Source organism: Gossypium hirsutum, chromosome D07 (genome assembly GCF_007990345.1).
Source record: "Gossypium hirsutum isolate 1008001.06 chromosome D07, Gossypium_hirsutum_v2.1, whole genome shotgun sequence".
NCBI lineage: Eukaryota > Viridiplantae > Streptophyta > Magnoliopsida > Malvales > Malvaceae > Gossypium > Gossypium hirsutum.
Window position 1 is genome coordinate 38,217,614 of NC_053443.1, and position 13,260 is coordinate 38,230,873.

Consider the following 13,260-nt stretch of genomic DNA (forward strand, 5'->3'; position numbering starts at 1 on the left):
GGTAACAATATTTATGCTTTGATTGATCCAGGATCTACTCATTCATATATTTGTACTAAGGTATAGAGGGTCTTAATCTTGAAGTAGTACACTCTGAAACGAATGTGCTAGTATCAAATCCCTTAGGTCAAAGAACTATGGTGAATAAGTTGATCAGAAATTGTCCATTAGTTTTTAGCGAATATAGATTTTTGGCAGATTTGTTATTATTAAGTTCCCACGAGTTTAATAAAAATTTGGGGCTAGACTAGTTGACAAGACAGAATGCTATGGTTGATTGTCAAACTAGAAGTGCACACCTAAGAAATGTTGAAGGTAAAGAAATGCTGATGCCTGGTTTACAGACTAATGGCGAACTTGGTAATTTATGCAGTGTCCGCCAGGAAAATGATTGTTTAGGGCACAGATGCTTATTTAGCTTATATCATGGATTCATCTGAATCAAGAAAAGAGATTAGTCAAGTTTCTGCGATAAGAGAATTTGTAGATGTGTTTCATGGGGAACTTCCTAGAATGCTTCATGAGAGCGAGGTAGAGTTTTTGATTGAACTGGAATTTGGAATAGGACCTATTTCTTGTACTCCATGTAGGATGACACCGTTGGAACTTAAAGATTTAAAAAATTAGTTGCAAGATCTGTTGTATAAGGGCTTTATTAGATCAAGTGTGTCATCATGGGGTGCACTAATTCTGTTTGTAAAAAAAGAAAAATGGAACTATGCGCTTATGTATAAATTACTGCTAGGTGAACAAAGTCATAATAAATAATAAGTATACTCTTCCATGGACTAAAAAACTATTTGATTAGTTAAGTGGGGCTACAATTTTCTCCAAAATTGATTTGAGGTATAAATATTATCAAGTAAGGATTAAGGGTGATGATGTATCTAGGACAACTTTTCGATCAAGGTATAGTCACTATGAATTTTTGGTAATGCCTTTTGGATTGACATATCCGCCTGCTATATTTATGGATTTGATGAACAGAGTATTTCAGTCGTACTTAGATTAGTTTGTAGTGGTTTTTATTGATGACATATTGGTTTACTCTAATAATGAGACTGGCCATGAGGAACATTTAAGAATTTTGCTGAGAAATCTACGTGATAATCAGTTATATGCTAAGTTCAGCAAGTGCGATTTTTAGCTTAGAGAGGTACATTTTCTGGTACATGTTATCCCTTTTGATGATATTAAAGTTGACCCCATCAAGGTAAAGGCAGCTCTTGGGTGGAATACGCCCAAAAATTCATCTAACATTTGCATTTTTCTAGGATTAGCTGGTTATTACAGAAGATTTGTGAAGGATTTTTCTATGATAGCATCACCTCTGACTCAGTTACTAAAAAAGAAAGAAAAGTTTGAGTGGAATGATAAATGTCAATAGAGTTTTGAGAAATTGAAAATGGTATTGTTAAAAGCTCCAGTGTTGGCACAACTAGAGTCTAGGATAGAGTATACAGTTTATATTGATGCATCTTTGAATAGGTTAGGATGTGTACTTATGTAGAAAGGAAACGTTATAGCTTATGCATCATGTCAGCTTAAAACTCATGAGAGAAACTATCCAACTCATGACTTAGAATTGACAGTAGTGGTGTTAGCATTCAAGATTTGGAGACATTATTTGTATAGAGAGAAGTGTCATGTATTCTCTGATCACAAAAGTTTAAAGTACTTGATGACTCAGAAGGATCTGAATTTGCATCAAATAAGATGGTTAGATTTGTAGAAATATTATGATTTGATCATTGAATACCATCCAGGAAAGGCAAATCTGGTGGCAGATGTTTAGAGTAGAAAAATTGAGGTAGTGTTATTGTCTCTTTGAGCAAAAATGAGTATGTCTAATAATGGATCCTTGCTAACAGAACTGGTAGTAAAACCAACATTTCTTTCACAAATATTAGAAGAGCAGATGAAAGATGCTCAATGTGAAATGTTTAAGTAGAGAATGATGTTTGGCAAAGCAACAAATTTCAGTCTAGGAAATGATGGTGAGTTAAGATTCATTAATAGAATGTGTGTACTAGTTGGGAATGGACTGAGGAAAGAGTTATTAAGGGAAGCTCATCAGGGACCTTTTTACTCCATCCTGGGAGCGTCAAAATTTATAAAGATTTGAAAAGCTGATATTGGTGGTCTGGTATGAAAAGAGAAATTGCAGAGTATATTTCAACTAACTTGTCAGAAAGTCAAAGCTGAACATCTGGTACCTTCAGGTAAATTGTATCCTCTAGAAATTTCAGAGTGGAAATGATATAGAATTACTATAGATTTTGTATCAGGGTTTGCCTCTCAGTCCTTATAAAAAGAACTTTGCACGGGTAATAGTAGATCGTATTACTAAGTCAGCTCCCTTTCTGCCTGTGAATACTACTTATTCTTTAGAGAAGTTAGCTGAATTGTATATTGCTAAGATAGTGCACCTTCATGGAATTTCTTCTTCCATAGTGTCTGATAGATATACAAGGTTTACCTCAAGGTTTTGGAATCAGTTACAGAGATCTATGGGAACTAGGTTACAGTTTAGTATTGCATTTCATCCTCAAACTGATGGTCATTCTGAAAGTGTTATTTAGATTTTGAAAGATATGTTGAGAAACTGTGTATTGATTTTGGACTAAACTGGGAAATGTATGTTATTTTAGTTAAGTTTTCTTATAATAATAGTTTTCATGGGAGAAGGTGTAGAACACCTATTTGTTGGATAGAGCATAGTGAAAGAAAATTAGTGGGTCATGAATTAGTATGAAAAATTGAAAAGAAAGTCTCTGTTATTTGAAATCATTTAAAGGCTGCACAGGATCATCAGAAAGCTTATGAAAATTTGAAAAGAAAAGAAATCTCATTTGAAGCTAGGGATGAGGTATTTATGAAAGTCTCTGCTTGAAAGAAAATTATTAGATTTAGCCAGAAAGGAAAGCTAAGTACAAGGTTTGTAGGACCTTAAGAAGTTTTTGAAAAAGTTTGGCCTATAGCTTACAGATTGGCTCTACCACCTGAGCTATCAAAGATTCACAATGTGATTCATGTATCTATGTTGAGAAAGTATAGATCCAATCCTGATCATGTTGTTCAGATTGAAGAATTAGAGGTTGAACTGAACTTGTCTTATGAAGAAGAACCTGTTTGTCTTCTAGTAAGAGAGGTAAAAAAGCTGAGAAGTAAAAGAATTCTCTTAGTAAAAGTTCTATGGAGAAATCATAGTACTAAAGAAGCTACATAGGAAAGAGAAAACTAAATGAAAGAGCAGTATCCTTAGTTATTTTTAGGTATGAATTTTGGGGACGAAATTTTCTAACTAGGCTAGAGTTGTAATAGCTTGCCCGGTGAAGTCTTTGTATCTGATTACTTTTTATTGTGTCATGGTATTAAATGTAGTTCTGAGAAAGTAAAGTGTTAATTTTGTATAAGTATAGTATATTGTGTATGTCCCAATTGATGAATCCTGTGTTTTGGCAAGATCATTGGGTTGGGGGATTCTTTTGTTGAGTATACGTCATCCTAGAAGTTTAGGCGAATTCATTAAGTTTGTAGTTAATAGATTTGTTTATTATTTTAATAAAAAATTTAGTTAGCCAAGTGAGAACTAGTTAGAATGGAACTAAGATACTGTAGCTAATAAGACTAAAATGATGGTAAGTGCACTTAACCACAAAAATCAAGAGAGTTAGTGGAATAATATGATCATTCCACTAAACTTTGTCTCTGTGCTTAGGTATTTAAAGATATCAGTGTCTTCACTGAAAAAATTGTGTTTTCTTTACATCCATCTTCTTCTTGATTTTCTCTGCATTCTCTGAAAAGCTTAAGTCCAAAAACCTATATGAAGTTGGGTTCACTGTATTCAGCCAACTCCTACGTTTGTTTTAGCTTTCTAGTAAATACTGATGAACCGTAGGTTAGTTTCATAGTTATTTACATATTTTTAACTCTACATGCATAGGTATCAGATTCGTATGTAAGGAAGGAAGTTTCTTAATTCCATGTTAAATGTTAATGTTTCTTGCATGCATGTTTGGGTTCGATGGTGTAATGATCTGATAAGTTTAATTATTTATACTTTAGCTCAAGACACTGTAGACTGAGTGATAAAGGAAAAGGTCATGCTATATAGGCTTTGCTGTATTTCTGGTGAGTTCTTTCATACTTCCATGTGTGTGGTATTCCTGTTTTATAATTCGTGTAAGGTAAGTACTTATGATTTGTAAAGGTGAAGTGTGTGTATATGAAAAGTGGTTGTTCAGAGTTGTCAGTATGGGTCTATAATGTTTGTGTTAAAGTGTAAGAACCATTCTTCATGCTTAAGCTATTTCCTTCTGGTTCTGCTAAGAATGATACAGACTGAATCATGAAAATAATGTGAAGGAAAAATATTCATGGCGATGCCTTCAATGGAATGTACATTAAACTAGTAGATTGCAATACATGAAAATGGTTGTGTAGCCTCTGGTAGGGAAAATGTATGTTGCAACCCAGATTGGCAAATCATGACAAATGATACAAACAAAGGAATATGAATGGAATATACGATATGAATCTAGTTAAGGACTCGGGTACATGGTTGGTATGAAGAAGGTTTATCTAGATGGTCATATGAGTGTAGTGTATGTGCCAAAAGAATAGTAAATCGACGAATAGACTGTCTGTGTATGGTACTCACCATCTGGTGAACTATATAATTGTGCTTGACTCTTTGATATGATCTGCTTGAAGTGTTAGTGGTTATTGTTAAGACTTCTTTTTGAACTCACTAAGTTCTTTTAAACTTACCCCATTTCCCTTTTTCCTTCTCAGGCTTACTGCTAGAGGAAGACATTTTGTTAGACTATGCTAGAGGACATCTACTGTTGTGAGACTTTTGTTATTTTGTACTGTGGGGGGTGATGTCTTATTGTAATTTGAGAAGAATTTGTGTTCGAAACCTATGATTGATAAACTATGTTTTTATGAAGCTTCATTTTAGATATGAAATGGTTTTCCAGTTATTTCATACGATGAAAAATTTTATTTTTAAAGCTTATATGCCATATGGCTTACACTAATTTTATCATTTGTATTAAATGTTGAATACAAAACCCCAGGTTTACAGAGTATACGCCAAAAATAATTTTAAAGATTGATGATTTCTCTATAGTGACATGTTTTACTCAGATTCTTCTAAAGGGTCGGGTTTGGCATGTTATATAAGTAATACAACATTGCACGCATGCAGGGAAAAATAATGGAAACATCAGAATTTATTCATATCAGGAAGAGATAGATTAACAAGCAGTTATCTTAGTGCATAGTTCGAAAAAACTGATAATAAATCAAAACGAAGTAAACTTAAGGAAATGGTTTCAGTATCAGATGTAGCTTATAATCAAACTAATCCCACATAAATAAAACCCCATCGCCTATTTCCCAAGTTCACCGATATCTGTTTAGAAATGGGTCTCACCGAGTCATCTACCTCACCACTACCATTTGTGACCTACTTACCTGCAATGCAAGAGAGGAGTGGGTGAGTTCATTGCGAAGTCAGTGAAGAATTAGGAATAGTCGAAGTATTCTTAAAAATAAAGAGTTTAAAACAGAAACAGAACTTAGCCTGAAAAATCATGTCGCATGCTGGGTTCGTGGAGAAGGTGCGAGACCCAATTTGTAGATTATGCTTGTCAGAAAACATTAGTTTGTAAAAACAGTTTCGCATGTGCTTGTTGAAAAATCGTACTTAAAAATACTTAGCTTGATCTTGTTTAAAAATTGATCTTGTATAGCATGAAACATGCTCACATACTTGTCTTATCAAAATGGTTAAGGAACATAAAATATGTTTTCACACTTGCCTAAACTTACTTATCTTAACTTATCTATTTTGTTGGATATTGCAAATCTCCTTATATTGCCTCAGCTTGACTCAAACAGTCCTTAACATGTCCCATTGAATGGAGTATAGCTTGACATTCCCATATCTCTCCACATGTCCCAAGGCCTCAACTGTAACACCCCTAACTCGTATCCATTGCTGGAATAGGGTTACGAAGCATTACCAAACAAACATAACACTAAACCATTTAATTCATACATCGATGCAATACATATTCCAATTTCATTCAAATAAATTCATAACTTCCCTTAATCGAGCCCTTGAGGCCCTAAAAATACAATAGAAATAGTCCGAGACTAAATAAAAAACATTTAGAAAGTTTAGGAAAAAGTTAGAAAACACGATTGTGTGACCAAACCGTGTGGCTCACACGGCTGAGACACACGCCTATGTCTCAGGCTGTGTAACATTCGAAATAGGGACACACGGCCGTGTCCTAGCCCGTGTCCCAGCTTGTGTCTGTGCCCGCGTAACTCACTGACTTGGGTCACACGGCCAAGCCATATGCCCGTGTGCTAGGCCGTGTAACTCTCAAAATGGCTTCACACGCATGTGTGCCAGGCCGTGTGCTAGGCCGTGCAACTTTCAAAAAGCAAACATTAACAACCTACAGGGGACACATGACCATGTTGCCTAACCGTGTGTCATGAACGACTAAGACATACACCTTTGTCTAAGGCCGTGTGGACAAGAAATAAGCCAAAATCAAGCCTTTTCTTTCACCCAATTTCAACAAGTACCATTACGCCAAATGAACCTATGATCAAGGCACCAAAACATGCCAAAATATGCATAAGGAGACCATTTCAATATACTATAAGTCCATTCAACCAATATGTCATTTAGGCACCTCAATCACAACCAAACATTCATACTTACATTTTCATCAAAATGATCACGTTTCATCCAAACAACCTTAATTAAACTCCATATCAACACATAACCTAATTGACCACATAATAAACCATTTTATTAAAAAAAATACACCTTTTGAATCTTACCACCTTTTCATGAACATAAGCATATTTTTATTTGGCCACTTACCATTTCAATGTATATCATTAATATTAAACATGATATAATGCAACCATAAGCTTAGCACAAACCTAAGCATCATCCACATTCTCAACTGATGAATTCATTTATGTTCAGATCAATATTTAGTAAATAACAAATCTTTCAAATTCATTAAACAGATTACCTTACCGAGATTTTCTATTCGAAGAACGGCTTACGGATAAGAGTACATTGTTAGATAGACCAAACACACCAAACAGAAACTCATAAGAGCTGATCCAATCGAAATACGCCAAACAAAAGCTCATAAGAGCTGGTCCACCCGAAACACGCCAATAGAAGCTCATAAGAGCTGATCCACCCGAATCACACCAAATAGAAAGTATAACAGGAGAGTTTTCAACAACATTGAACCTCGATTTACTTGGGTAATATACCGATATCTCCCTCCAATACCATCTCCACTCCAAACCCCCACAGCACACCAAAACACGAATGTACTCTATCCTGCGTTCAATTCAAATCGAGCATCAAATTCAATATTATAACTTAGATAATGATTCATTTCCAACAATAGAACATATATATAATATCATGTAATACCAATCACCTATGTATATAAATGTTAAATTTTAACCATACGAACTTACCTGGCCAAATCGTAGAAATGTCAAAATATAGGGGCTATTTGATAATTTTCCATTCTCCTCAATTTTTCACTCGATCTTCATCTAAATTAATAATTTCATTCAATTCATTAATTTAGATAGTAAAAAAATTTAGTTTATGCAATTTAGTCATTTTTAACATTTTTACAAAATTATCCTCAACTTTTCATTTTTATTCAATTTAGTCACTAAGCCTAAAACATGCAAATTAATCATTTTTAATGCAAACCCATGCCAACCAAATATTCATGGCATCCAATACAGCCCATTTTTGCAACAATTTTACATAAAATCCTTGTCTTTTTACTATTTTAACAAATTAGTCCCTAATCAAAAAATTCATCAAAATTACTTAACAAAATGCTTTTAAATATCAACCAACATTTCAAATTCATCATTTAATAAATAAAATTATATAGATTCATCAATGGCAACATTCAATATCTTTAAAATTTTCAAAATCGTAGGTACGAACTAGTTAGACCTAGTTGCAACGATCTTAAAAATATAAAAATTATTAAAAACGGGTGAAAATGGCTTACATGCGTCCACCTAAAGCTGCCGAAACTTCAATCTTTTGAAAATGGAGGTTTCGACCGTCCAAGATGAAGAATGAAGAAAACTGTTGATGAATTTCATTATGTTTTAAGTTACATTTCTACATATTTAAAAATTTGGCATTAAACATATTTTATTTTATCATTTTCATTCAAGTTGCCGTCCAACCTTATTAATTAAGGCTAAATTATCACATAGGTCCTTCCTTATTTATTTAAGAAGCTATTTAATCATCTAAATGTAATAATTACTATGTTTTACATCTTTTACAATTTAGTCATTTTTCTTTAATTAGCTATCGAGACATTAAAATTTATTAACGAAACATTAATACAACCTTAACAACACTACGTAAATATTTATAAAAATATTTATGGCTCGGTTTATAGAATCAAAGTCCCAATACCTCATTTTCTAAAACTACTTGAGTTTAGGGTCTTACCACTTGAACTTAATTAATTATTCGAATAGCATAAATTATCACATCAAAAATCTTTTTAAAACCATATTTGACTCGTAAATATTAAATAATAAAATTTATGAATTTACTCGTTGAATTTGTGGTCCCAAAACCACTATTTCCAACACCACTGAAAAACGGATTGTTACATCAACGCCAAAAATCACAAAACTTATATGTGAGTAGTCACAATCCTTTGGTATACCAATATGTCCAACATAAGGGCTCACAAAAGAGCTTGCGCAGAAACTTATCACATAGAGCTTGCATCAAAGAGCTCGCAAAAACATAGCTTATAAAATTGTACTTTCAGTACATGCTTGAAAACAGAGGCTGGCATAGGAGCATGCGTGAAACATATCTTTAAAACATAGCTTAAAAACATAACTTGAAAACATATTTTGAAAATAGAGTATTAGAACTTTAAAAATAGGGTTTTGTAGAAAAATCTTACCATTAGAACTTAGTTTAAAAACAAGGTTTTTGGAAAACGTAACAATTCGCACACACGTACGAACCCTGAGCATTCATAGGGAAAAACATGATAGCTAGCACACTTATGATAATTCTTAACCACTCACTGATAAAGCTTGAGAATTTAAATGTGTTTTTCTTTGCCTTTATCCTTATTGGTAGATGGTCTGACTAGTTCGCAACATACATAAACACATATATTACTTAAACAGACAAAACTTACGAAATTCACACATACAAGCGAGCCTAGCTTTCTAGACAATCAACCCTAACAGGACAAAGGCTTACCTTGGTTGCTACAAACTTGGTTCAGAACAGAGACTTAATAACATAATATCGATGAGAGAATTTTTCATGGAATAGAGGTTGTATTTATAGGCTGTAACATCCATTACCCGGTCCGATCGCCGAACCCGAGTAATAAGGCACTACACGCAAATAGAAACACTTAACATTAGAATTTAAAATCTCAAATAATTATCAACAATTCATAATTAATCAAATTAGCATGTAATTTAATCAATTTTGAATTAATATCAATCTTACAAAAGGTAAAAACTAGGTAGGCAATTAATCTAGATTAAAATGAATCAATTTAAAAAGGAAGGAAAAATCTGAATAAAGGGGACACATGGCCTATGTATCGGTGGTGGATACCATAACAATGGCTAGAATCTAGCATTTTTTTCAGATTCTCGTCAGCTTGTGTGAGCAGTTAACCGCCTATGAGCGTACTAACATCCAAAGTGTGAATACTATAATAAAATATAGAATGACAAATCAATATCCGCAAGTATATGGATCCAGTTGTAATATAGTTTTACAACGAAGTAGGTGAATACTCCGAGGATCATACATAAGAGAGGTGAGCGCTAGATCAATTCTAACCTAAACACTAAAAGATCTAATTAGTACTTTAAATAAATTATAGTACGAAAGAATAAAAAAGTTTTTTTATGGATTTTATAATAATACTAAAGTAACATAAAATAATTAAAACTCAAGAGATAGAAGAGTAGAGTAAATCAAATTTCGATTATGGGTGATTAGTTCGCTTCGTTAATCCCCAGCAACTATTGCTTCAGGTTCCTTGTCAATCAACTAGTCACTACACTAGCAGGATCTTTCGATCTTCTACTAACATAACGAGTCAGTAAGAATTACTTATCTTCTGACCTCACTGTCCACACTGGCTTGGGGTGAAGGTGTTCACGAATGGACAATACCATTTTTGAGTTAATTCCCACCTTGATGACGTCTTGAGGTTTTCGGGCCCATGATTTGTTTCATGTTCTTCCTTTCCCAAACAGTTGATTCGTTGAGTAACCCTACAAAATAGTTAATAGATAATACCTCCGCTCGTTAATCCCCTTTAGATGGATTATTTCCTCATGGCTTTCATAAACAACATGGAATAGATGAAAGAATTAATCATAATGAAATAATTGAAGTAGAAAGGTTAAGAAAAGCTTGATTGATATTGATAATAAATGCGAATCCACAAAAGTTAATCTCCTTCACGTTTCAGATCTCTTGAAATAAAACAAAGAAAAATAAACTAAACTCTAAAAAACCTAAGAAAGTAAGAAAACAAAACTAAATCTAAAGGAAGAATCTAGGCTAATGGAATGATGTCTATAACATGTGCCAAAGAAGCCTATTTATAGCCTTCAGGTGGCTATTATCCTTTAACCCTAGGTCAGTTGACATTCTCAAGCTTTAAGTTCGATTGTCTAAACCTAAACCCCTTTACTTTATGTTTATTTTCCATCCTAGAGTAGATGTCGCGACACACCAAGACCTGTGTCTCGACAGAGGTGGTAGTATACACCTCATTGAGATGTCTTTAGGGGTATGTCGCGACACCCACAACCTATGTCGTGACATCGAAGGCAGTTTCGTACTCTCTCCATTCTGCTCTCTATGTTGCGACATCTGGCCTCCTATTTTGTGACATAGCATCCAGTATTAGTCTAAAATGTAGTTTAATGGTCTCCTGCACACTCGCAATGTACGTTAGCTCTCCCTTAGGCTCTTTCAGCCCTTAGGGTCAATAAAAGACTTAATTTGCACATTTTATTGAAGGTAAGTAAAGCTAAAGAAACTTAACTAAAATATAACGAAAATGCTTATATTCGAGCTCCTTAAATGTGAAAACTAGTTTAATCTACTACATTGATTTATGACTGATCAATTACCTACACATCATTGTGGAGAAAACAAGATTCTTTTGCCACTATTCAAGAACGTGACAAGAAAAAGAAGAGCCATTACAGCCCATTCAGGTTTGAAAAAAAAATTATTCTATAACATCTTCATTTGTTGAATTCCAGGAAAGTTGCATAAACGAATATCTATAACAACTCCAACCTTATACATTCATCCAAGAACAAGGTTTTGATCTATTAATGTGAAATTTTAAAGGCATGTGGGAGATTGCAATAGAAAGAGAGTGGAATAACTTTTGTTTACCACCTGAAGAACCTACAGTAATACCCATGGTACAGGAATTTTATCTTGTGCTAAAAGAAAGAGAAGCAACAAGACCCTTCTATGAGATGCGAACCTTTGTTAAAGTCAGAGGAATTAATGTCTTGGTAACTGAAAGAAGTTTTTGTCAATTTTATGATGCTCCATATTATTATCATGATTACTTGTATAAAGCAGATCTCAAAGAATTCAAGAACGTAGATATGGAAGATACTTTGGGATTTTTAATAGAGGGAAAAGAAGTTTGGACATATCAATCAGGAACAACAATACTTGAGACATTCAACCAATTGATGACTCCAAAAGCAAAAATATGGATGAAATTTTTGTGGTCAAGGATTTGGCCTACAATTGATCTTTTTTTTATTAGCCCAATTTAAGCTATTTTAGTTTATGTTATCTTGCAAAAGAAACAAGTATGCATTGGTACATAGATAAATCGTAATATGATTGAATGTGCACGAAATCAGAAAAAGGAACATTCTTTCCACATCTAATCATAGAATTATGTAAAAGAGCAGTAGTGCCTATGGAGCAACAGGACAAAGAGATGAACCCCCTAAAGAAATTGCTAGGAGATTATGTCTATAAGCAATACATAATTCTACAGAGGAAACAAAAGGAGGAGAGGAGAAAAAGAGGACTCCAAGAGGAAGATGAATAATACATTAAAATGATATATAATTTAATAGGATTTATTTCTTTAGGTTTAAACTCTATTAGGAAAGTTAAGTTAATTCTTTAGATTTTGTAAATAGTTATGTTTTATAAATTACTAGAATTCAATTGATATATTTATGAATTTTTGTACAAAATCCCAACATAGCAGAAACACAAACAATGTGAACTTTCAACAATTAAAGGAGGAGGCACCTACCAATAGCCTATGGAGCTATCACGACCAACCGGGTAACTTCTTTCCTTATCTTTATAGGGGCTATACATTGAGGAAAATGTGTGGTCTAAAGTGTGGGGGGGTAACGTAGAAAATTTGTTTTAAATTTTTATGCTTTTCGTTGATTTTTTTGTCAATTGTGTGCTTGAGTTTCTAGAAATACAAGTGATTGGTTAGGAACATGTGATAACTCTTGAAAAGATTCATATTTCATGGCTTTAGATCTAGCTAATTGGTTGTACCTAGGTACATTTAGTTGCATTTTAGTTAGTATTTTTCTAGTTTTGACATTACATTAGGAGCTTGGGCTGTACTTAAATGTTAATTATTTTTAATTGCTTGTGGAAGGGTTGTGTGTGGTGGTGGATTGACAGGTGCAGGATGAGGAACAAAAAGTAATGGAGTGGAGGTTTGCCGGGGCAAAGGGTTGAACAGTTTGTCAACATGAATGCCGTGGCAAAGCGGGACGATATCTAGTCAGCACTCAAAGCGTACCAGTTTTAAGCCTTGTTGAACTTGTATCAGATATATCTACCTGAAAAAGAGGGAAGAAAATCATGGGCTGTTGGATTTTCCGTAGGGAAAATGATTATAAAAGCCAAAAAAGCAAACCTTAGAGGGGGCGACAGAAAAAAAAGAGAAAAAAAAAGGGTAGCGGTTGTGTAGAGACAGAAAGAAGAAGACGATGGCAATCTTTTCCAAAATCTCATATGCTTCATTATAAGATTCATCCAACAAGGTACCATTGGCAGAAGCATCAACTACCATCCTTGTATGCCCATTCAACCCATTACAAAATATCCCCATCTACGTCTAGTGCTGC